General features: G+C 36.4%; 1 protein-coding gene across 2 annotated transcripts in view; it reads right to left on the reverse strand.

Annotated features, from left to right (window-relative positions):
- LOC306857721 (thyroid hormone receptor alpha-like) overlaps positions 1–25711 on the reverse strand; it is a 161853-nt gene that overhangs the window by 74236 nt on the left and 61906 nt on the right. The window contains exon 2 of one of the 2 annotated variants that reach the window (XM_079397832.1): positions 24606–24680. The exons of the other annotated variant lie outside the window; for it this stretch is intronic. The gene's annotated coding sequence lies outside the window, so the exon portion shown is untranslated. The remainder of the gene's footprint in view (positions 1–24605; positions 24681–25711) is intronic. 2 annotated transcript variants of the gene reach the window in all.

Below are 25711 nucleotides of genomic sequence, written 5' to 3' on the forward strand. Positions count from 1 at the left end.
AGTTTTGGGAGTCCCCAACAACAGGTTGACATGCATGCAAGGTCAAAAAACATTTTCACTGTCTTATAATATGCATTTATTTTGACATTATTTGCTCAACAACTCCCAAACGATTCGTTTAACGATTAATTTTTCCAAACCCCTCCTTTGCGTGACGCTAATCTGTGGTGATTGGTCCGATTGGCCGAATTCATTTCCATTTCATCATGCCTGTAATCCCTGATAAAGCAGTGTTTGTGAGCGCAATGCTGCTTTGTGTACAGCGTTACCAGGGAAATCGCTATTTTTACCTCTCCAAAAGTGGCACGTAGTGGCAAAGAATGAATTTGCATGAATGTGCAGGATGTTTTGATTCACTTAGAGCTGTGTTACACACTGCATGAAAGGTAATTTTCAAAAATCCATAATAGGGGATTAAATACTATGATACTTTTTTTTTAATCAAATCTTTGCAAAGCTATGATGGGAGGGGGGGGGGGGGGGGGTGCCTTGTGTGTGTGTGGGGGGGTGATCTTAAAGAAACTCCTGAAACATACATATATATATATATAAAAAAATATAGTTTTTTTTGTACATTTGAACCGAGTACATATCGAGTACTGATTCACATTAAATCATTCTGATAGAATGTCTGTCACTTATTTTGAATCGCAATATAAACTAGTGTATGTGAATATTAAAACGCAAAAAGACGGTTTAAATGTGAATCCTGCATGTTCCGCTAGCCTCGGTATGTATGAATGGCGGAGACGCGGTTTTGTTTACTACACAAATACTGAAGCACACGTGAACTCGCGGTGATTTTCGACCTCTGCATCTCACTACATGAACACATGAACTTACAGGCTTTGAGAGTCACTTCATGGGAATTTTACCGTTCCATTTGAGAAAACTAGCATCATATCATACTGTACACACAGAAACTTCACAGCAACCTGTCAAAGGTACCGTTGGGTACCGCTACCGAATTTCAAATGTGAACGGTACCCAACCCTAGCCACCACTCCAGTTCTCATTATCATCAATATTGAATAATATTTTGTGGAATCTGTGATACATCTTTTATGAATAGAAAGTTGAAAAGAATAAAATGAACTAGAAGCCTTTTGTAACATTATAAATGTTACAATGATCAATTTCATGCATCCTGGCAGAATAAAAGTATTATTTGTTTAAAACAAATCATCCTACTGAACCCAAACTTTTGAGTGGTAATGTGTATTACTTAAAACCAGAGATAAATACTGTGATTGGATCATTTTAATGAGCTGTGCTGTCTTCTCAGCCTTCAGTAACCCAGAATACACTTCATTCAGCCTTATGAATACAACCTCCCTGAGCTGCTGTCATGGTGATCGAGGCAGCATAACTCAATAGATGTAAGGAGAAAATATTAACACGGACGTCTCACACACACACACACACAAAACCACCTGTTTCGGCTGCATGAGGTCTCTCAGCATATCCCCCTTTTCCCCTCGACCCTGCTCCACGTCTCAATGTGAGGGCTAATCACATTGTGCTGTATATGTAATTATGTACCTCATTAACCAAATCCCAAGAGTCATTAGGGATTAACTAACATCCATACGGTTTGCCTCGCAGTTACACGCATATCTGCATTATTAATTTAGCCCCCTCCCCATCACCATTCCAGGATCGGCCTCCCGGAGGTACTCTGCTCAGGTCAGTGACCTTAGGAGAGGAACGCAGAGGCATATTTTCACTTAAATGAGTATTGTAGATTTAATTAAATCTCATTGAGAGGGAAATTTCAAGGTGGCACTGAGCCTGCGGACTCAACCTGAACACCGCTCACGCTTTGTGCTCTGCCAAGGATGTGCTTATCACTCTCCCTCTATCTATAGCTTCTTTATAGCCTTAAAGCACTATCTTTCGCCTTCTTTATTTATCTTTGCCTCAGTCACACACACGGTGCTGATGAGCTCACGGTACGTGTATAAAGTGAAAGAGTGTCTTTGTGATAAGACTAGACAGTGAAGGAAAGGTAAAACAAAGCAGAGTTAATATAAAATGCTCTCTGCTCAATCCATAGATATATACAAAAGGTAAGTGTGATAAAAAGCACTGCAAATCACAAATTATAACAGTCAAGGTAAAGGGATGATTTCTTGATTATTCAAATTAATTACAATCAATCCCACACCAATACTTGCTAAAATAAGACAAGACAAGACACGTATATAAATTTACATATTTTGTTTATAAAAATAAATATTTTATATGTAATATTTATTTTATAATGTTTAATATTGCATCAATTCATATTTAAGATTTTAATCAAAATTAGTATTTATGATTTACACATGCTTTCTTTAAAAAAAATACAGGGGGTCAGAGGTCAAGATTATTAAAAAAAATACAAAAACAAATAAATAAATACATAATATATCTAGCTATACATAAAAAATGCCATATTTTTTGAAATTCTCAATGTCTCTTGTATTCACCAAGGCTGCATTTATTTGATAAAAAACAAACAAATAAACAAAAAAACAGTAATATTGTGAAATATTGTTTCAATTTAAATCTAACATTCAATCCTGCAATGGCAGATGAATGTTCATATGATCGTTTGCTGATTCAAATTAAATTAATTGAAATTACAAGAACAAATTATCTGTACATTCCCCCGCCCTTTCATAAAACAGAGAAATCGTTCTGAAATCTGTTAGCATAGATATCACCTTTTGAGCCACAGAGTCAACCCGTTAAATCAATTTCCCCTAATCTGGGTAAAGCTGGCCCACAGGCCTGGGAGAAAGAACCATTGTACTGCGATGCAAAGCCTGCAGTGAAGAGGATCTGATTAGCAAAGTGCTTCTCCTTTGGGAGCTCCGCCAGCTTCGCTCTGGCATGTTCTACCCAGACAAACATCACTCCACCTGGCAGCAGACACGCCGCTCGCTGTCGACGCCAACCCGGCCCACAACGGTGGAAGAGCCCAGGACACCAGCACCTTACTGCAACCCTGAGGAGCTCAAGTCCAAAATAGAAAGTATAGCCACTCTCACTTATGAAAACACAGAGGTGTGCCAGTCAGAGACCACAGGCAAATAAATGATTTTTTAAAGAATAAATTTAGATCATTATGGTCAAAAAACTGGAAAAAAAAAAAAATCCAGAGGAAAATGCAGCTTGAGCAAGACCGTGGTAAAGGTGTACTAAAAGCGTGACAATAGTCATTGTGAAAAATGAGATGCTCTCTCACACCCCTCAAAGTCAATGGAAGTTGATACGCAAGCAATAAAAGGAGTTATCAGCAGCACAGTATCTGTTACACACTGGTAACTGGAGCACAGCATACCTTCTTGTTTCTAATTTCAAGGCAGCTGATACACATTTACTGTGCTATTGGTTAAAAAAAGCATTCAATGGAAGCACTGGCACACCCCCGAAACACTCCCATTAAAACATGTACACGTGAGCAGAGGAAGTCCTCTCTTTCCTGCGTCATGGTGGTTTCATATCATGCTTTGTTGTCACAGCAACTTTTGGTTTTGGTTTAGTTTTTCATCTTTGACCGAGGTTGCATGTAGCAGCAGAAGGTTTCTGAGAACTGCCAACTATCCAAAGTCATGTACTGAGTCAGAGAACTTTTTCACTTTCAAGAGAAAAGGGCTAGAGAACATGGTCTCAGATATCCGGGACAGTTCAAAACTTATCTCAGGTCTATTTACGTTGTAAAGCCAGACATAAGTCAAATGAATTGCAAAAATTTATTATTTATATGGCCAAAAAATTTGATGGAATTCTGATAGCTTATGTAAATCAATGATACTTGCATAAAATGCATATAAACAGTTGTCACTCTTTATCTCCCAATAATGTCCCAAAATATGTTTAATTAAGATGATATTTAAATGCTTAGTTTGCTCTGTAGTTTAAATTTTGGGGGCAAAACGTGATTTGAAGGATGTACAAATAAACATCAAAAGCCTGTCCTATTATATTTGAAGCTTACAGTACATACAGTACATGATTTTTTCTAAACAATGATGTATGGATAACCAAGCAAGTTGCTTTAGTACAATAAATGTTTATCTTGAAATATTACTAACAATATACAAGTTGTTCTTAAATTTACTTTATATACATCATTAGATTTCACATTAATGAGACCTAAAGGTGAATATTTTTATAATTATACTAAAAGGCATTTTACTTGCTAAAAAATAAGCATGAACTACCAATCAAAATGCAGGTAGAAAATTGTGTAATAGGTATTTTGACGTTTTCCAGTTTTCATTGTGTTAATAATTTAGAGGCCTTAGAAATTAATGTATCAAATACAATATAGGCAGTGTGACCAATATTTTCATGTTACTGGTAGATATTGCATTATATATACAGTGTTTCCCACAGACTTACACTCTATTTGTTGCGGCACCCCATATATATAAGTGTGTGTGTATATTTATTTTATTTATTTGTTTGTTTATTTAACAGGGACAATACACTAGGCATTGTTACACACAGACAACCGATGCCGTGTACATATAGCATAAAGCTAGTTTGCATCCCTCGTCCCTGGTTAGGTTTTTACATAAAATAAAAAACAACCAAATAATAAACAAGCACAATTATCACAAGAAACAAAACGAGTACAAATAAACATATATACAGATAACTGTGTGTATATGTTGTACATGTTGTCATACCTGAGCCCATATGCAACTTTATACAAAGTCACAAACATAAAATGTAAATCAACCTGCATTCAGAAAGAAAATGTAAACTAAACCAGCCTGAGGTACGTACTCAATGTTCACATTGCTGTAAAGATTTCAGCTATTGTTTCAGCTTTGTAGAGAAAACTATGAGTTCTGATTGCAACTTTAAATCAACGGGAATGGTATTCCATAGATGTGAACCTTTTGCTGAGAAGGAGGATTGACCCACAGTAGTTCTGCATCTCCGAACTCTACAATTCCCACTTACTGCCCCTCTGGTCTTTGCCCCAGCACTACTGGGTTTTTGCATCAACTGACAGACTATAACAGGGACAATGCCATGTATACACTTAAATACTGTTTTTATAAATGAAAACTTTAAAAGATTATCAAAACTTAACAAATTATACTTTTGAAGAATTTGACAATGATGCCATTTCATTGGTTTCTGGTCCATTACTTTTAAAGTTTGTTTGTATAGTGACATCACAGGCTTAACAACTGATTGAGAAGCTTGACCCCAAATTATCGCACAATAGGTCATGTGAGATAATATCATAGCATGCATAAACACTTGAGCTGCGTTAAGAGATATATATGGTCTTATCATACGAAAACAGTTCAAATTTGTCTTGATAGTCTTAGACATGTTCTTAATATGGGCATCAAACTTAAGCAGAGTCGACTATAACACCTAAATATTTAAATTCACTCACTACCTTGATTTCCTGTTGGTCACTTTTGATTTTAAATACATCCAGTGATTTATTATTTAATGAAAAACACATTGAAACTGTTTTGTTGTAATTTAAAGTTAAACAGTTATCCGGCAGCCACTGGGAAATACAGACCAGTTGCCTGGTTAACATTTCTGCAGTTTCCGCTGTTACATAAATAATTGTGTCATCTGCATACATTTGACAATCAACCTCCTTGCAACTTTCAGGTAAATCATTTATATACAAACAGAAGAGCAACGGACCTAATATTGAACCTTGTGGTACACCTAGTTTGCATTTTTGAAGTGATGACTTCACACTAGTGTTGTCAAAAATACCAATATTTCGATAAATATCGATACTGAAATATCTAAACGGTACCAATATTAATTTCCCGAAGTATCGATACACCGATACTAGCCGAGCTGTCACTTTCATTTCTCTCCAAAGGCGCGTGGACAAGCACCACACGTGACCGCACTCGTCTCCTTCGCTCTGGTTAAATAGCAAAAGTTAAGTGAATAGAAAGATGACTGCTCTGGTTGTTAAAGAACACAGCAGGAGCGCTATCTGTAGGGATCTATGATCTCCGCGATGCAGAGAACGCGCACGGAATCCAGTCATAAAAACGGAATTTACAGTTTAACGCGGAATGTCACAGAATTTGTCAAAGTTTGGATGAATTAATCAAAAGTAGGTCATTACACTTAAATCAAATTGCGATATGGACTAGTATCTGTAAATATTAAGCTGCAAAAGTCGATTTAAATATGAATCCTGCATGTTCTGCGCAGTTTTGTTTACTAATGTGGCGCTCGCGGTGATTTCAGCGTATGCCGTCTCAATGAGGACATAAATACATCAATATCTCCAGAACTGATCTGAAAGGCACTTTACGAGCATTTTACCATTTGATTTGAGTAAAACTAGCATCATATCATACACACACAGAACTTTAGAAGTATTCACGGCAACCCGTCAAAATAAAAGTTCAGTTTAACAGCCTATTAAAGACCGTGTGCCAGAAATAGGCTATATTACTATTATTTAGTAGAATGTACATAATACTACTGTTCATTTTTTTAAAGAAATAATCACAAAATATTTTAATTTTAATAGTAAATCCGCTTCATTTGCCAAAAAAGTAAATGTTTAATTTTCATTAATTCAAATATAAATTAATTAAAATTGTTTTATGCCTTCATCTGATATCCAGTAAAATTTAAATACACAACACAGAATTTCTGAGGGGGAAAACACATTTCATAAGGCTACTGTAAGAATAAATAAAAATAGTTTGTATGCATTCAAATAGCCTAATAGACATGCTAAAACACAGAATTTGGTAACAATAAAACATAAGGTGAGAAAATAATAAAACATTTCATACGGCCCTAAACGTGTCATTTTTGTTACACTTTTAATAAATTAAATGTTAAATTGTATAATTTTCATGATTTTAATGAATTAGACATGCTTTTAGATTAAAAGCATTTAATTTGACCATTAAAAAAAAAGAGTCTAGAAAAATTCAAACAGAAAAAAAAACGGAATCCAGAAAAATTTTAGTGATAGTTGTTCATGAGTCCCTTGTTTACAGAAAGTTCAAACGCTCACTGATGCTCCAGAAGGAAAAACCATGCATTAAGAGCCGGGGCGTGAAAACTTTTTGAATTTGAAGATCAAGGTAAATTTAACTTAATTTGTCTCCTGGAAAACATGTACAGAAGTATCTCTAAATTACATCGAAAAGTTTCTGAAAACAGTGGGTTTCCTTCAGAAATACAGTGATATAAAATCACCCGCAGGTTTTATAAGGTTAATATAAGAAAAATAGAAACAATAATACTTTGTGACTTACCATCGTTTTGCCCAATCAACTGTATAGCTGGTAAAAAAAAAAATATTATTAAATAAATAAAATAATTGTGGGCTATCAGACGAAGGAAAGGAAATGAAATGAAATAAAATTCAATAAAATAAAAAAGATAACTTTAGACTAAAACATAAAAGTACACTTTGGAAGCCAAAGAAGTTCTACACCCAGGCATTTTCTTCACTGCCAGAGTTATTTGCTCTTATCCATCACCTTATTTGCTGCTTTTTGATTGGCAGCATATAATAAACTCAGTAATAGGTGATTAACATAATAATTAACCAGTAGTACAGATGGAACATTGGTACAATGCTGACTAATACATCAGAGGTTTCATCAAATCTTCTTTCCCAAGCTTAAAACTACCTAAATATTCTTGTCGTTCCACTTGCATCACAACACTATCTGTGTACAATCTAGTCCCTATGAAACATCAAGCCATTTAACTATACTGTGCTGCATATTCCATGGTTAAATCCATTTATGTATTGTTTAATTAAGCAAGGAGATGATATTACCTTGGGATATGATCCAGTTTGGCGAACAGTAAGAATTAACATATTAACTCAGGAAGGAACTTTTAACTCAGGAAGGAATGCAGGCTCCATAACTCTCGAGACCTGTCTGGTAACATGTTTGCAGGGTTGAACAACTCTTACGGGGATGTTTACGTTAATTAAGCATTTGCAAAACCAATAATATGTGAAGCAGAAAACGAAATGCATTTGTTGAGTGAGAATCCAGCCTGAGCGGTTCTCAAGGCCATGTAAGGAAATGGAGGCAGCAGGGTAACACACCACTGACTGGCTTACTTGTCTTCCTGCTGTTGGTATTTCATCTGGGTTAAAGTTGAAAGCTATCATGAACTGGTTGGAATTTCAGCTTCGCTCCCATCCAACGACCCTAATCCCTCCCTACAGGAACTGCATCCATATAGTAGCGGGGGTGAGGTGGAAACACCTGTACAGGTAACACTGATTACGATCATAATCAACAAAAAGAATCTGAGAGGAAGAAATAGGAGAAGGTATGACGGGGCGGCATGACCAAACAATGGTAGAAATGTCAAAGGAGGTTTTGCAATACCATTTATACTACATTAGATACAATTTATTTATTTTTAAACGCAAGTCCACACTGCAAAATGTGGGATTTAAAATAGAAATAGAAATAAAATAGAAAACTACACATTTTAGTACTTTGAAAAGCATATGAAATAAGAAAAAAAGGTGTATTTACAATGTGGCAAATAAAAGCTAACTTCAGTGTATATGTAAAATGTATACATTTATAATATTTGTCATATATATCAGTTTTTCCCATACATTAATTTATTTGTGGGGGCCCACCACAATATCAAAACTGACCGCCACAAATAGATTTTCCAAAAGGGTTTGAATTTGTTGAATAAACACTGCACTTTTCAAAATTGAAACCAGGTGCGGGTGTTTTTATATCACTATATTTCTAAAGGAAACCGCCTGTTTTCAGAAAATTTTCATTTAATTTCAGAGTTTGTGAGCAAATCGCTGCTTTGTGTACAGCCGTTACCGGAGAAACATCTATCTCTCCCGCTCTAAAAGCGCCACCTGCCACCATATATATATATATATATATATATATATATTAGGGTTGTGACGGTGAGGAAATTTTCCCACTGGTTAATCGACGTGTGACAACACCGGTAATACTGGTATCACCGTGGTGGGGGGGTCGTTTGACTTTTTCCTCTTTTCCTCGCTTTTCTTCAATAGCTTGTAAGCGCCGTGCGCATTTTACTTTCACTTTCAAATTAGCGGCAATTCGGCGTCAAGCAGTTGTTTGTTTTTAGTTTGAGTTTTCCCTCTTTCCCTCACTTTCCTTTGCTTAAATAGCTTATAAAAGCATTGTGCACATTTTACATTCACTTTTAAATTAGCAGCAATTCGGCATCAATTGCTTGAATTCCATTCAAGCAACAACAAAATACAACGTAGAACATAGAACATTTATTAACAAAATAAATAAAAATACACCATGCTATGCCTAATATAAAATAACAAATAACTTACACAAAGTTTAAATAGGTATACAAAACTAAAAATCAGTAAAGAATGAGGAACAAATAATTATGAAATGTAGAAGGTTTATTAGCAAAACGACTAAGAATGTTTGTAGGCACGGACGGCATACACCTTGATGCAAAATAATAAAAAAGAAATGCAGTTTGAATAAAATAAAAATCAGAAAATACTGTGGAACCAAATAAATGAGAAACGAATGTTTAAAAAAAACTTCCATTATCACGTAGATTAATGGCAGAAGTCAATAGGCTTTTCAAAATCCAAAATATTCTCCATGTGCGCACAGGTCACGTCGTTATTTACATGTGAACACGAGGGGGCGGGATCGCATTAAAAATAATGAGTTAGACTGGACAGACTGAACATCGTGTTGGTTTCATATGGATTACTTTATCACAGAACGTTTGTTTTCGATATGATTTACTTCATTTGAAAGTAGACACTTCGGGCTTTCTATAGAGATAACTCCCATGTTTCTGTGTTGAGTATTTGCTGAGTTGCAGTTCATTTTAGTGACACGTTACTATAAGCAGATCGCGGAGATGGAGAAGACAGAGAGCGCACCCTGTTGGTTTTCTTTTTTTTCCAAAACCACAGTTTTGTTGTAATCGTGAGTGTACACACAAAAAATAGACACTTAACAGTTTCGATTGATGTATAACACTTATTTTTTTGTATTTTTTGTGTCTTTTGCACTGATCTTAAAAAAACCGAGCTGGTATCGCCGGCGATACCGTGGCCCCAGAGGGTTAAAACAGGAACTTTTATATTTTTTGAAACTCTTCCTCCATTGTCTTGTCTATTTCACTTCACTCTTCTTGTCAGTCAGCTCAACTCTCCTCAGGTGATAAATGAAATCTGATCTGTGATGCGCGACTGTTGTTCGTTTGGTGCGCTGCATTGAGCAGCCGCGTTCAGTTTTAATTGTAGTGTCCTCTAAATTAATTTTATTACTATAAAAAAATCGAAATGATGGTGGGGGACGGTGCCGCAGTGGGCAAGTGATGTAACCGGTGTTGCAGCTTAACCGGTGTTGCAGTATCACCGCCAACACCGTCTATCATAGCAAGCCTAATATATATATATATGGGGTGCCGCAACAAATAGAGTATAAGTCTGTGGGAAACACTGTATATATAGTGCAATATCTACCAGTAACATGAAAATATTGGTCACACTGCCTACCCTAGAGGAGAGTAGGGTTGGGTACCGAACTCGGTACATTTAAGGGCACCGACCAAATTATGTTGGTACTACCGAGTACTGATTCACATGAAATCAATCGGTGCCAAATTTCGGTACCTGAGAACGCATCTGGGCACGAGGATAAAGAGGGGGTCGTACACTGGATGTGGAGCTCAGTGCCACGCCATATCTTTAAAGTGGTCATCAGATGCCCATTTCAACAAGTTGATATGATTCTTTATTAATGAAAAGTCTATAACATATTTTGGTTAAAATTTCTCAATGGTAGTGTAAAACAACAACCTTTTTACCCTGTCAAAATCAGCTCTGGTTTCAGCAACCTTTTAGTGCATGTCCCTTTAAATGCTAATGAGCTCTGCTGATCCCACCCCTCTCTTCCATGGGGTGACCAGACATTCTCATGAGACTGTTTACTTTAGCCACGGAACTTGCTAACTACCACGTTATTAGGAAAGCGATTTGCAAAGATTCATAAAATAACCTTAAACTTAATTAATTATTTTTTAGGTGAGGCTGGATCACGGATGATTCGCGCGAATAAACACATTTAGGTAGATCGGGGCGCATTCTTTACACACACTGCCAACACACATTTCAGTTCAAACAACTTGTAAAAGTGCATGTCGTATCTGATGACATCTTTAAAATTCAAACACAATGTTTTCTACGAGTGTCCGGTAGGCTTGTTGCGATAGTCGGGTTTGGCGATGTTACTGGTGTTAAGCCGCAACAATGGTTACATCACTTGCCCACCGTGGCACCACCCCCCACCATCGTTTTGATTTTTTAATAGTAATAAAAATTATTTTGTTCAGATAGGGAACAGACCCTACAGTTAAAAACTGAACATGGCTGCTTAATGCAGCGTGCCGAACAACTGTCATTTCACAGATCAGGAACAGGGGTCAGATTTTATTTATTACATGAGGGGAGGGAGTCGAGCTGACTGAGAAGAAGAGTGAGGTGAGACAGACAAGACAATGACAGAAGATTTAGTTTCGAAACGAAATGCAAAAGCGCCTGTTTGTCAATATTTTGGATTTTGAAAAGCTTGACTTTTGACTTTTGCCGTTTATCTAAGGTGATTTTGGAAGTTTTTTTTAAACATTCTTTTATAATATATTTGGTTGCATTGTGTTTGCTGATTTTTACATTGTGTCATTTATTTATTTTTTATTTTGCATCAAGGTTTATGCCATACCTCCAAGCTTTCTTATAAGCTTTGCATTTCACATGTCGATTAACCAGTGGGAAAATTCCCCTACCGTCACAACCCTAGTGTCTGGCATGCACACCGGCAGCACCACTAGACGACTATCCATGGTGAACTGTTCAAAATCCTGCTGCCCCACAAAGTGCCATTCATATAGTTTTCCATAAAATCATGTTATGTCCCAAATGATTATTGTACATATTAGGGCCTTTCGCACCGCAGGAATCTTTTCATAGTACCCGAACTAATTGTGGAACTACCCTTTTTTTGGCATGTTCGCACCGCGGGAACTAGGAACGGTTTTAGTTCCAGGAACTCCGTTTGGAGGAACTAAATTAGCTCCTACTTCAGAGTAGGTTCTAAAACAGTTCTAGGAACTATCCGTGACGTAAGTGTACGCTGATTAGCTAAACGCGTACGAAACCGCCTCACCCGCCATGATTTAAAACACCATGTAAACACGTAAGTATCATACTGAATGCATTTATAAACGACATTTACATGAAGACTTCGTCTACGGTGTTTTGTGCTTCTATCAGCCTCAATGAAATGTAACACTGCAAATTGTCGTTGGAGATTCTTAGTCCTCCTTTCTGTTCTTTCAATCGCTTGACGTATACGTCGAAATTCCATGTCCATTATTGTGAAACCCACGAGACACAACAAAAACACAGGTCCGATCACAGCATCCTCCATCCTCCTGTTGTTAACGTTGTTCTTCTTTGTTTGCGCTGTTGAACGCCGCATACAAATGACGTCACTGTTGACCGGCTAACATCAATTCTTAGTACCCACTGTCGGTGCGAATACAACCCTTTAAATAGTACTGGGAAATAGTTTGCGCAAAATCGTCCCAGTACTTTAGTACTGTACTTTTAGTTCTGGAACTAAAGCAGTGTGAAAGGCCCCAATGACTAGCCTAGGCTGGAAGGTTGTGTATTGTGCATCTTTCAGCAAAATGTTTGTCTTTCTGTGGCTCTAATACAGTCTCTATGCTTTCTATAGAGTGCTATAATAATATAGATCACGCTTTCTCTTTCCGTTTTCTGTGAGCTGTCCTAGGCATGATGCAGTGTGGTGCGGCACTGCGCTTCTCGTCCGGTGTGCGACCGCCTTGTTTATACTTTCACCTGGCTCTTCATCAACCAAACTCACACTACAAAATACTCAAAGAATCATATAAAACCAGTAAATTATAATTTAAAGTACTCCATTTAAAGTAGAGTCTCAAGTCTGGCAGGGATTGTAGGTGGGTTGAGTGAATGTCCAGCGCTCTCTCCACCCTCAATACCACGACTGAGTTGAGACCGTTGAGCAAGGCACCGAACCCCCAACTGCTCCCCAGGCGCCACAGCATTGGCTGCCCACTTCTCCGGGTGTGTGTTCATAGTATGTGTGTGTGTGTTTCACTGCTGTGTGTGTGTGCACTTGAGTATGGGTCACCATACTTGGCCACGAGTCACCTCCTTTCCTTTCCCTTTTTCTAAACCTTGAGAATATTATTTGTGACATTAGAATAATTTTTTTCTAGTGTGTAAAATTTCGAAATAAAATGTTGAAATTGAGAGGTTTTGACCTCTGACAGTTTTTTTTTCTTTTTCCTCTGAAATAAATGTTTCTGTTATTACACAGAGAGTAAAGCACCGAAAAAGGTACAGTTGAGTACTGGCATTGAATTTCAGGTACCGATACCGGTTAAAATGTGAGAGGATGCTTCTGTGCTCAGATCCAGATATGGCAGCAGTGGGTGTATCGTGGAGCATCATCATGAGGGATTCATAATCAAACTAATTAACGGATTAAACAACATGGTAATGTGTTTCAGAGAAGCAGGAGGCTCTGTCTGCTAATTCAGCTCCTTATCCTATCCTACCATCACTGCCAACAAAGAGGATGTAGCAAAATAAAAATACATTCAGTGCATTTTTCCTCCTAAATAATGCAAATGCTAGTCTCACTACACATCTGGCATCATTAACAAAGAGAATGTAGCAAAAATATATATGAAATATATAAATAAAAAATATATATGACATTTCTGCCACATTGCTACCAATACGAAAATTTGGTAAAGCCTCTTGGATTATTTTAAAATGAACAACAGATGTCATGAACTACAAAACAAACCTCTGAGGGGAAAAACGCTAATTCATTATGCTACAAAACGTAGCGCACACTAAATCTTTTCCGTCTGTGATTTAATATCTTCTGATGTTCAGCCATTCCCATCAGTCTTCTTTATGCATTTTGGGTGATAATACCCAAGTTGTGTTTGCAGGAGGCCAATATTTCTGAATATTTCTAATAAGAGCTCAACATTTAGGCCGTAGGTATTACTTTTACCATGCCAGGCTTCATTAGTTCTTCAGCTCTAAATAGAAGCTGAATATCTGGATGTGTCACTCTGGAAACAAAAAAGCAAAAATGTCACAAGAACAGCACAGTTCAACATTAAAAATGACACAGAGGTGGATTAGGAGAGTTATGGCCAGTTGACAGACTTGTGGTTTAATATCTCTCACATTTGTTGATCCTGTGGTTTTATATCTTTGACATGCTTGACTGTTGCAAATTCTGCTTTTTAAATATGGCAAAGTAACATGATCTAGATAGCTGACATAGATTCAAGAGAAAAACATGATTTCTTAAGCAACAATTACAAACTAATTACAATTTTTTTGCATCATATAACATCATCAACTTCCAACAAGCATGTTTATGAATTTACATCTAATGAAGTTGTAAAACAAATACATAACTTTTAAGGTGCACGTTAAAGGAGAAGACTGAATGCAGAAAAAAATATAATGGTTTTCTTCATTTATAAATTTACATCTGTCATTATTAGACATTAAACTGGGAATATAAATATTTCTGGCACATAAAAATTGTCTCTGCAAACAATAAAGTTAAAATTTTTTCAGTAGGGCCAGCAGAAAAAGATGTCCAATTGAGCACTGAAAAATATTTGATTTTTACTTTTCATGATTCACATTTATGTTGTAAATTCTAAATGACCAATAAAGCCATAAAGATACAGATCACCTCAAGCTGTTAAAACAGCAGTTTTTTTTTTTTTTCAATCTATGTAAAACATCAGCAACAGATCAATTAACAAGGTTCAGCACATGAACAGCAAACATACTGTCATTAACCTTCCTGTCTGTGTGTCCCATGCTGGGAGCTCCCCAGGAAGTCTCCACATCCATGTCTAATCCACTTAGAAACTACACAGAGCAGACATTTCTCTCTCTCACACACACACACACAAACACACATACACAAACCTACAGGCTATAGAAGTTCAAACACACTGAGCTTAGATAACCACCCTCACTTAAGTGTGGTTATGCACATATGAGTCACATTGCATACCCTGACCAAATGGGAAAAAAAACTGCACACACTTCCGCCTAAGCAGACAATTGCCTTTATGTGTCTGAAAAATAATGTATGTTCCTCTTTAGAGAGGTGGCCTAGTGGCTTTCCTTTTCATAATGAAGCTGATTAGACACCTGGAGAATGGGGGCACAAGAGCTATTCATGCTGACACTACCCCGGGACAGTAACATATGAGCCTTTTAAATGAAGCATATGACATTTAAAATATGGATCTGGGGATTTATAATCACAAGGCTAGTTAAAATTGAGTGAGCAATTCATATCAACACTGCAATGTGAATAGCAAACCAGCGTGAAATCTCAGCTTTCTACGACATAAATAGCTGATTGGCAATTTGTGTTTACAAGCTTATACAGCAAACACCTTAAAGAATGAAATGATCACTGGAGTTGCTAAAGTTGTCGAGGTTAGTGATCAGCATTATTGTGTACCATTTAGGTACTGTTATAGTTATTTTTTATTTTTGTATTTTCCATTCATTTAAATTTAAAAGTTTTCATTTTTGTCATTTTTATTAGGTATATTTTTAAATGCATATGTAGTTTTTATTATTTAATTTTTTTTCATTTTATAGATTGTAGTACATGAATGTTTATTTTATTTGATTTAAGAAACAAGTTCTAACTGTGTTTTAACTGTAGTGACAAAATCTTTCAAATTAATTACACAAATAAGCCATTAATTACATGAACATAACTGTGCTTTTTGAGTTAATTCTGTCAAATCATTTAATTATTACTTTTGGACAGACTAAAATCGAATCATACTTTTTACAGTTTTTCTGGTGTATTCAGTTCAACTGTTCGCAATTGTATAATACATTTCAGACACTCTTGTGCCTAAACATCACTTAAAAACAAAACAAATGGTTGGTTATTTTATGTCACTCAGACGGTCTCTTCCTGTCTAAGTGGGCGTTCTTGGTCAGAATAAGTTGTGATGAGGACCATTACTTTTGTCGTTCAGTCAAAGATCTGGCAACATGAGACTAGTCAGTCCTAAAACTCTTAAATAAACATTTATTAATGCAGCAGTGTGGGAGGGACGTGTCAAGAAACGGGACAATTACTTTTCCCCTTGCTCTGTTTACCTCATGTCCCAAATTAACATGCTGTTGGAAAACCTGAGCAGCTTTGCAGTGAAGGAGAAAAATACACCATGGTACAGGGGTAAGATTCGGTCTATGTGCTCTACACAGACAGCTTATGGATCATTTTTTCTTCCAGGAAACCATTCATTGATGCAGGAGTGGCATATTGCAGAGGTTAGAAAAATCAATGATGTGTGTAGAAAGTCTGAGCACAAAACCTGTTTCAAGAGCCAGAAACACTCTTGCACATGTGTACGCTGCACTGCTGCATACTTTCGAGAAATGAGGGCCCCAGGACAGTACATACTGTACTGTTCTGCACACCTTGTCATTTTTAGCTTTTTACCCATGCGGGGGGGATGGTACAAAGGTTCGGCTTGCCACTGCAGCGTAAGATTTCTCATGCAAGTGAGTGATCCAGGACGCATACAGGAAGAGATGCTGCAAAGATAATGGAGCATAGTGCAAGGAAAACAAAACCCTGGTGGTTTTGAAACTTCAGAGTAAAGAGCAAGATAAAAGCAGATTGAATCCAACATTCTTGGAAAAAAAAAAAACACCAAGGGAAGTGTTACGTTGTACTTTCAACATAGCAACCAGTCTATCAGAAGTGGTGCCATTTATTAGAAGTATAAATATTGGCTCTGACAGAGATGTTATTTAGTTCTTTAGTAAATTATGCAATGAATTATAATATCTAATCTTTAGTCACAAAAAGTTACATTGAATTATTTTGTTAGAATTCATAATTATTTTCATACTTTTTATTTAATTATTTCTCATATTTAATTTATTTTGTGTTTTACTTATTTTATCATTTTGTATGTAATAATGTATCGATGTTTCAGCGAATAATCGGTATCGGCTGATAAAAGCAATTATCTGTGCTTCGGCTGATTGTTTAAAAACAGACAATGATCAGGGCCAATTATTTCTTGTCAATCAAAATATGGTAACAAAACATGTCAGACAGCAACTTGCATGAAGAAAATGTTTCTTGTGTTGAAATTTGGGCTGTCCTGGTTAAAGCAATAACAACGCACTAATGCATCACCATTAACGTGAGTTCTGTTTGACCCAGGGTTGCCAGGTATATGGTTTCTCTTCACAAAACACTATTTGTAAAGTGCCTCCAATCCAATTATCACAGAGCTTTGAGCTTTGTTACTTCTGATAAGAAACAAAGTCTCAGATTTCAAACTCTGCACATTTTATCCCAAAATTTAAACAATAAATGCCATTTTGACAAATCGCTGTAGCAACTCAACACGTACTGCAATTCTCTTCTTATAACGCAAATTAAACATGAACTTTTTTGTTTGTTTTTGTATACATGCATAACTTAATTTGCATGAATAAGTGAACTTTCTCACTTTGTTTTTACTGGGTCCAAAGTAGCCAGTTTCTTGAGAGAGATCTTTATCCAATCTTAAGCGTCTCTCTTTTTGAAAAAAGGCAGCTTAAGGAAAAAAAAAAGGTGGGGGGGCAAGGAAAAGCAATATCCCGCACAGATCTCACTGCTTACTTCACTTCCCCTCAGCATGCTTGAAGTTCATCGGGCCTTGGTGGCGTTGCAGCAGGTGTAATATATGAGGTGTTAAGAACGATAGACTGTAACTGAAAACTACACTGTAAACTCTAGTTCCCCCAACACCCATCTAACCCCAAAGCGTAAAGCCCTATAACACATGTAGAGGGCCTCTTACCTCTCGAGAGTCCGCCAAAGAAAATGCATATTACATTTGACTCTGTTTTTTTTTTTTCTGCAACACCAATTTCAGAATTTCAAAGAGAAAATAAAGAAAACAGAAGCATTGCTGCTCAGAAGCACATGTTATGTTTGGTGTCCCCACCAGACTCTTCTAACTAGTTTAGCCAGCAAGTTCTTTGGTAAACCAGGGGTAAACCAAAATCTGGGGCAATTCCAAATTTGCAAGGACAGTCTGGCGCTTCTGACTCACAGCCTGTAAGCACGTTTTCTTATTTAAAGAATTTGCCACTGACGATTCAAACACGAGTTTTGAGCAGTGTAGAGTAGTGCTTGTTGTTTGTCGTTTCTCCGATCACAAATGCAGACATGGTAATATTCATGCGGCGCGATGCAACGTGACGCGTAAAAAGACAGCATACAGTAAGTCATTATAATCAGTAATTACGTCCCCACTGGATGCAACAAGTGCCTCGTTTATAATGGGTGTTATTGTTTTTGTGTCGTCGCTCCAGGACACGGCATCACAATACAGTAAGGGACGTAACATTTCCGTCCCACGCTTGAGGTATTCGGCCAATCCCAATGTACTGGATAGCTGGCCAATCAGAGCACACCTCGCTTCTCAGAACGATGAGCTTTGAAAAAATCTACGTGTTTCAGAAAGAAGGAGCATAGAGGAGCAAAAATAATGTACAGTATGTGGAAAATAATGTGTTTTTTTAACCACATTGCATTACACCAAATACACAATGTCATATGACCCCTTTAAAATAGTCCATTGGACCTCAGTGGTTCAACTGTAATTTTATGAAGCTACGAGAATATGTTGCTGGTCCTCATCGAAACTTATTCTAGGTCAGAAATCTCATTGATTTCATCAAAAATGGTCTTATGGGTTTGGAAAGACGAGGGTGAGTAAATGTTTGGGTGAACTATCCCTTTAATGTTTTTTTAGTTTTTTTTTTTTATGTTCACCATGGTTGCAGTTGTTCAATCAAAAAATCAGTAATATTGTGAAATAATAATACAATTTTAAACAAATGTTGTCTATTTTAAAATGTAATTTGTTCATTTGATAGCAATATGCTGATTTGGTGTTGAAGAAACATTTCTTATTAAATAATGTTGAAAACAGCTGTGCTGTATTTATGTGGAAACTCTTTCCCCAGAGCAGAAAGATCCAAAGAACAACACTTATTTGAAATAGAAATAACTGTAACATTAGAAAATGCATTTACTGTGACTTTCGATCAATTTAATGCTTCCTTGCTGAATAAGTATAAATTTGTTTCAGAGAAAAATAATCGTACGAACGCCAAACTTTTGAATGGTAGTGTATGAATATACACTATAGTTTAATTGAACACAATAGGGCTTTTCACACTGCACTTAACCCCGGGATATCGTCATTCTAAACACCAACATGTCAAAAGATGGAAAGCGTGTGAACGTGGAGACGGTATTATTCACGTAAAATAAATTCCAATAAATATGTTAATATATGTTAAAAAATATGTTTGCTTTGCTCTGGGTTTTCTTTCTTTTGTATTTTAGTCTTTGTTTTCTTGCCTTTGTGCATCTCATGAGGCTTAAAACGGCTAAAGACCTACGCGGCAACTTTTTTTTTTAGTAACTGGAAAGACACGGAAAAAGCCGTGTAAACAGGTTGTCCGCTGTTCATTCAATCAGTGGCGGTGACACCGCAAATATGCGAATAAGAACGTTAACCCGGGGTTTAGGAATGTACAGTGTGAAACGTCTGTTAATGAATACCCAGGATTAACAGTTAACCCCAGGTATAGTATGAGCAGTGTGAAACATGATTACAGATAACCCAGGATTCCGTTCATCCGGGGTTTAGGATGACCCAGGGTTAACAATTTCAAGTGTGAAAAGCCCTAAAAAGTAGTAGCACATTAAGAAAGTAATTTTGATAGATATCACTTCGAAAACTAGTTGAACAAAAGCCTTTATATAGACAAATTATAGTTTTATTTTCCATATCAAGGGTCTTTTCAGCATTAGAGTTAGCATTTGTTTATGAGTTGACATACATCAGAACAAATTAATTGATAACTTCCGGTCTGTGATTGTTTATCGGTCTGGCTAGTGGCTCCGGCTACAAACACAGTTAAAGTTAAAGTGATGAGTAATGAAGTTGGTCTCAGGTGGTTGTGCTGTGGGATAGGTTTCCCTTACATTTATTTATTTGTGGCAACCCGCCACGATAGCAAAACTGACCGATTTTCCAAAAGGCTTCATTGAATAAATAGGAGCACGTACTGCAAGTTTAAAAATAAAAACGAGGCACGGGTGTTTTTATATCACTGCATTTCTGAAGGAAGTCTGTCATTAGAAAATTCTCGATGTCATTTTCATTTCATCTTGCATGTTCTATGTCTGATAAAGCAGCGTTTGTAAGCTCAGCACTGCTTTGTGTACAGCCATTACCGGGGAAACCTCTATTTCTCCCTCTTTAAAGCACCCCCTGCTGGCAGAGAATTAATTTGCATTTTCGATAAGTCCATCTGATTTAAGCAGCAAACATATTTTTCTTGTTACCAGAAATAATCGGGAAGGGACCGAACCCCCAATTGCTCCCCGGGCGCCGCAGCATGGCTGCCCACTGCTCCGGGTGTGTGTTCACGGTGTGTGTGTGTGTGTGTGTGTGTGTGTGTGTGTGTGTGTGTGTGCATTTGTTCACTACTCACTGCTGTGTGTGTGCACTTGGATGGGTTAAACGCAGAGCACCAATTTCGAGTATGGGTCACCATACTTGACAATACGTCACGAAAAAAAAAAAAAAATAAATAAAATAAAAAATAATCTACTTAGCTGTTGTTATTGATTCTATTTGGAAGTCTACCGGAAATTAAGTTAGAGCCACAAAAACACGCATGCGCAGTAAACTTTGTTTATGTTGCTGCAGTTGAAACCGTCTATAATATCTACTATTTTTTCACTATTCAGCAGAAACATATCTTTGTCCATCTGGGAACATGTGTGCTCCTCCTGGCACGCTGATGTCCAAACTGAAAGTGCGACACAGTACAGTAGGCTTAGAGGTGCTCTCCCTAACATCTGTGCAACAGCAAACATCTGGTATTATCGATTCTGCTGCTTTTTTCTAAAGCCTTCGGACTAGGGCCAGGATTACACTGCAATTATGCTTCATCTACAGCAGCTGCCTGCGGGACAGTAGAGAGAAAGAGGAAAACTGGTATCCTTCCTGACAAAGATAAGCTTCAGTAGAGGACAATCTAGCTGCACACAGGTGTAGAAAACACCTCCTAATCCAAATGATACTATAATTGTTTTTCATCTTGAGACCCCAGCACAGGACATGTGTCATACAGGGATAACCTGCTGGAAAAACATGAATACAAAACAAAGTTTGCAAGTCTAGACTCAAAGGGTGTTGAATTCCATGTGGAGGTATTAGAAACTCTCTGCGCTGGGAAGGGGCACATTTTTCAGCCAGACATACAGTAGGCTGGAATTCCGAGAATGTGTGTCTCCGATTTCCTTCTTAAGAAAGGCTAGACTAGATGGCATTTATACCAAGGCTTTCGAACACAAGCCCACCCCTCCCATTAAAGAGTATATTTTTCATGAAGCTTCTGGTCCATCGCATTTCACCCTATTTGGTAGCCTGGTTGAGAAGTCTCACGGAAGCTATCAGCGCTATGTTACTCAGGGACATGTGATGTGCTACATCATTTTGTATCATTCTGAACCAGAGCGCATTTGTGTGCTGAAGGAAAAATTAAAGTATCTGCTTATTAATGGCATAATTATGCTTTGACGCCAAAGCATTTATTGGTGATGGTCATAAAAACTTGAGCACTAAAAGTTCTCAGATATTTAATTTATATACTTACTTACTTCTGGGATTTATCAAAACAAACTACCCTTCAAAAGTTCGGGGTCATTAAAATATTTTAATGCTTTTGAAAGAAGTCCTGTGCTCACCAATGCTGCATTTATTTAATAATATTATTATTGATAGTATTACAATTTAATATATTGTATTACATATCAATATATTATATTTGAATATTTTATTTTATTATTCATGGGAAGCAGAGACTGTATTTTTTTGTGCTGTCAAACGACTAAATCACGATTAATCACATCCAAAAAAATTTATGTAATATATGCATGTGTACTGTGTATAATTATGTATATATAAATACACACGCTTTCAGTATATATATTGAAAATATTTACATGTATTTATATGCATATATTTATATTTAAATAATTAATATTATATATAAATATATTTTATATACAAATAAAATTTTTCTTAAATATACAAATGCATGTGTATTTATGTATACACAGTGGTGGAAATGGCCGATATTTACTGGGGGGACTCTAACTTTGGGGGGGGGGTTAACAATGGTAATTTTAGATTACCTTTCGGATGTATTTTATCATAAAAACATTTATAATCTATGAAAACATTTATTAAGAACTTATGTCATATTTTCTCTAAACCTTCTAGTACATTAAGACAGGCACCTGCAATTCTGCCCAAATTAAAGATGCGTTGTGTTTGAATTTGTGCATCTTATAATATAATAATTATTAATGACCTCTTGTGTTTAATAAAAAACAAACAAAAAACATTGATTAGTGAAATGAACTAATGATTTCATAAAATATTAGAATGATTGTCTCTCATTGGCCTGATTAGCTAAGCCCTCAGAACACGTCTTATTTAGCGGTACAGTATTGCAGGATTTGTAGATTATATTTAATAGTTTACACTTTGCAAAAACCTTTTCAATTAGTTTTAAAAGGTAACATTACATTCCTAAGGACTCTACACTTACGTTTCTTTTCAGGAGCACTAGTGCTTCTACTTAAAAAAAATAAAGAAATTAGGAACACCTTCTGATCAATGACAGAAATTAAACTTACTATTATAAGGTGATGTTTGACTCTTTAAAGTATTTTTTTAACCTTTGTAATGCCATTTTTATCTTTATTAAATGTATGTCATATGTTGTGCCAAAATTAGATTTATTAACTTTTTGTAAAAAATAAATAAATAAATTATTAAACAATAAATTCATTTAAAATAATAAGATACAATCAGGAAGACCTGAAATCAGCATCAACAATTAATCTTTGCACGGAACAGAAGAGCACAAATGTGGAATATTTACAGACTTTTTAACAAGACTCAGAGGTGGCATTAATACATTTAATAAAAACAATGTTATGAGATTGAATACAGAAACATTAAACAATTAAAATGTATACTTTAAAAATGAAACTCCCAGTAGGTGGCAGCAAGTCACTGTCTGTCACTGAATCATTCATCTAATCGATTCGTTCAAACTGCTGATTCATTAAGGAATGAGGCAAGTGACTCTCTTTATGAATGGATCATAGAATCATCGACTCACTAGATTTGTTCAAAAACAAAGATTCATTCGTAATTGAAACAGCGCTGTTTGCTTGGAGATGCGCAGTGGCTCAGCTGTGACTATTTCATCAACAAAATAGTTCTCAACAGATCAGACAAGTGTTCCTAAAATGTAAGTCGCTTTATATTAACTTTTGAATAAAATCAATAATGTATAAATCTGTTGTATTAATTAAATTTCACATTTGCAAACTCTTTATAATCATTAAGTTCATCGCGATCTCACAAACTTCTATTTTAGTGAATGAAGCTCTCTACAAACTGAATCTATTATTTCTACACTTTGTTTGTTACAATGAATGACAAACTGCAGTCTGCTGTCACGATCTGTGCTGTGAGGAGCAGCACGCGCAGAAATAGAGAAGCATTTCCATTGGCTGCAGTCTGCTCTCGATGGCCAATCAAAGACGGCATTGCCAGCAAACCATAGACACAAATATCCCGCTACATTTTGTCTAGTCTGCACTGCACTACGGTTTATGCAGAACTGGGATCGCTTTTCTAGTCTTTTGAATGGATATAATATAGAAATCATTTTAATTTTCAAATAAATCTAACCAGTTGGAAATGAAACGCCGTCCCCCCTCGTAATTCACTCCCCAGACTCCGTCCCCCCGCGTCCCCCCCCATTTCCACCACTGTGTATACATAATAAATATACATAGCACACACATATATTATGTAAACAAAAACTTATTTTGAATGCGATTAATCGTTTGACAGCACTATTTTTTTTGGTGATCAAAAATATAATCTTTTTATTAGCAAAACTGAAAATGGTTGTGCTGCTTAATAGTTTATTCTTAGATGAAAGATATATATATATATATATATATATATATATATATATATATATATATATATATATATATATATATATATATATACACATATATACACATACACACACACACACACACACACACACACACACATACACGTATATATTGAATTTCATCTTTTAACCAAATTTTAACCAAAGTTTATGTAATAGACTAGTAAGACTTTTCATCAAGACCCTAAAAAATCGTACTAACTTGTGGAAAATGGGCATCTGATGTACCCTTTAATGTAAATGGAATGAATTTGTTTTCATTCATAAGTTGCCCATTACAACTTCCGACTCTTCTGATGGAGCGTGTTATATTCAGCTACTGTACAAGACAGAGAGAGAAGGCCACACAACCTACCAGTGTCCTGTTGTGCTTTGTTTCTGGTTAATGATTTGACCAGGCCTGGGTCTGCTGGAACTGTAGGCCGCCGTCCTGCCAGAAATCAAAAGAGGCTTGTTCAGATGCAGAATATGGAAAACAAACAGGCAAGGCCACACAGCACAAAGGCTAACAAAGAAAAGCAACCACCCTAGGCTTCTCCTCTTCCTCCCCACAAACTTCTTCCTTCATTGGAGCTTTTCCTTTAGTCTTGATGGAAAGCTAATCTCCCACATCCCTTTACCCACCCTGCAGCGAATAGGCTGTTTACAGAGAAAACACAGATAACTGTCTGCTAAGCACCGCTGCACCCTTTTCTAAAAACACTGTGTTCTCCTTTTTAAGTGCGGGTTGGTACATCTTCTGCTACTGTCATCTTGTTGAATTCCAGCGCTGCAACAGGTATTAACATGTACATTCTTGAAATGTCTCAAATCGATGCATCATTGTCATCACAAAATTATAAGGCAACAGTGAAGACCTGAAGCTAAAATAACTGCTCTCAAAAACATTTTTTTTTTTTTTTTTTTAAGCAACAGGCAGGTCTAAACCTCTGGGATTAATCTTGTTATGTAATCAGATTTCAGCAAGACCTTTTTGGGGGGAGGGTGTTGATGTCATAATGTTTGAATTTAAGAGAGGATGGATGAACTCAGATGTCACACGGTCTAAAGACAAAAAGGGAAAATCTAGGTTGAGGGAGTATGTAAATAGCAGTGGAGGTGCAGGATGTGAAGACAGGCTTCTGACATGCCAGATTTGTGCCTGATTAGCTCAGGTCAGAGATCAGACTATCTGTTTGCTCAAAGGAGTTACTCCAAACTCCCACATTGGGAGAGCAAGTGCCATATGACTGGAAACACTTAAACATATACGACACAGTAATACTATGCTTTACTAACACTTTAAAATCAGCTTTGCAGGAAGCAGAAATAAACTACAGAAGGAAAAAACTAAAAAATATATAAAGCTGTTGGCTTAGTTATAAGACACACAGAGCAGCACTCAGTGCCAGAATATAAAGATACATACATAAATAGATAAATAAATGAAAATGTGCATTTTTAGATGTTGCAATGAGTTTG

This window comes from Barbus barbus (assembly GCF_936440315.1).
Source record: "Barbus barbus genome assembly, chromosome: 38".
Classification (NCBI taxonomy): domain Eukaryota; kingdom Metazoa; phylum Chordata; class Actinopteri; order Cypriniformes; family Cyprinidae; genus Barbus; species Barbus barbus.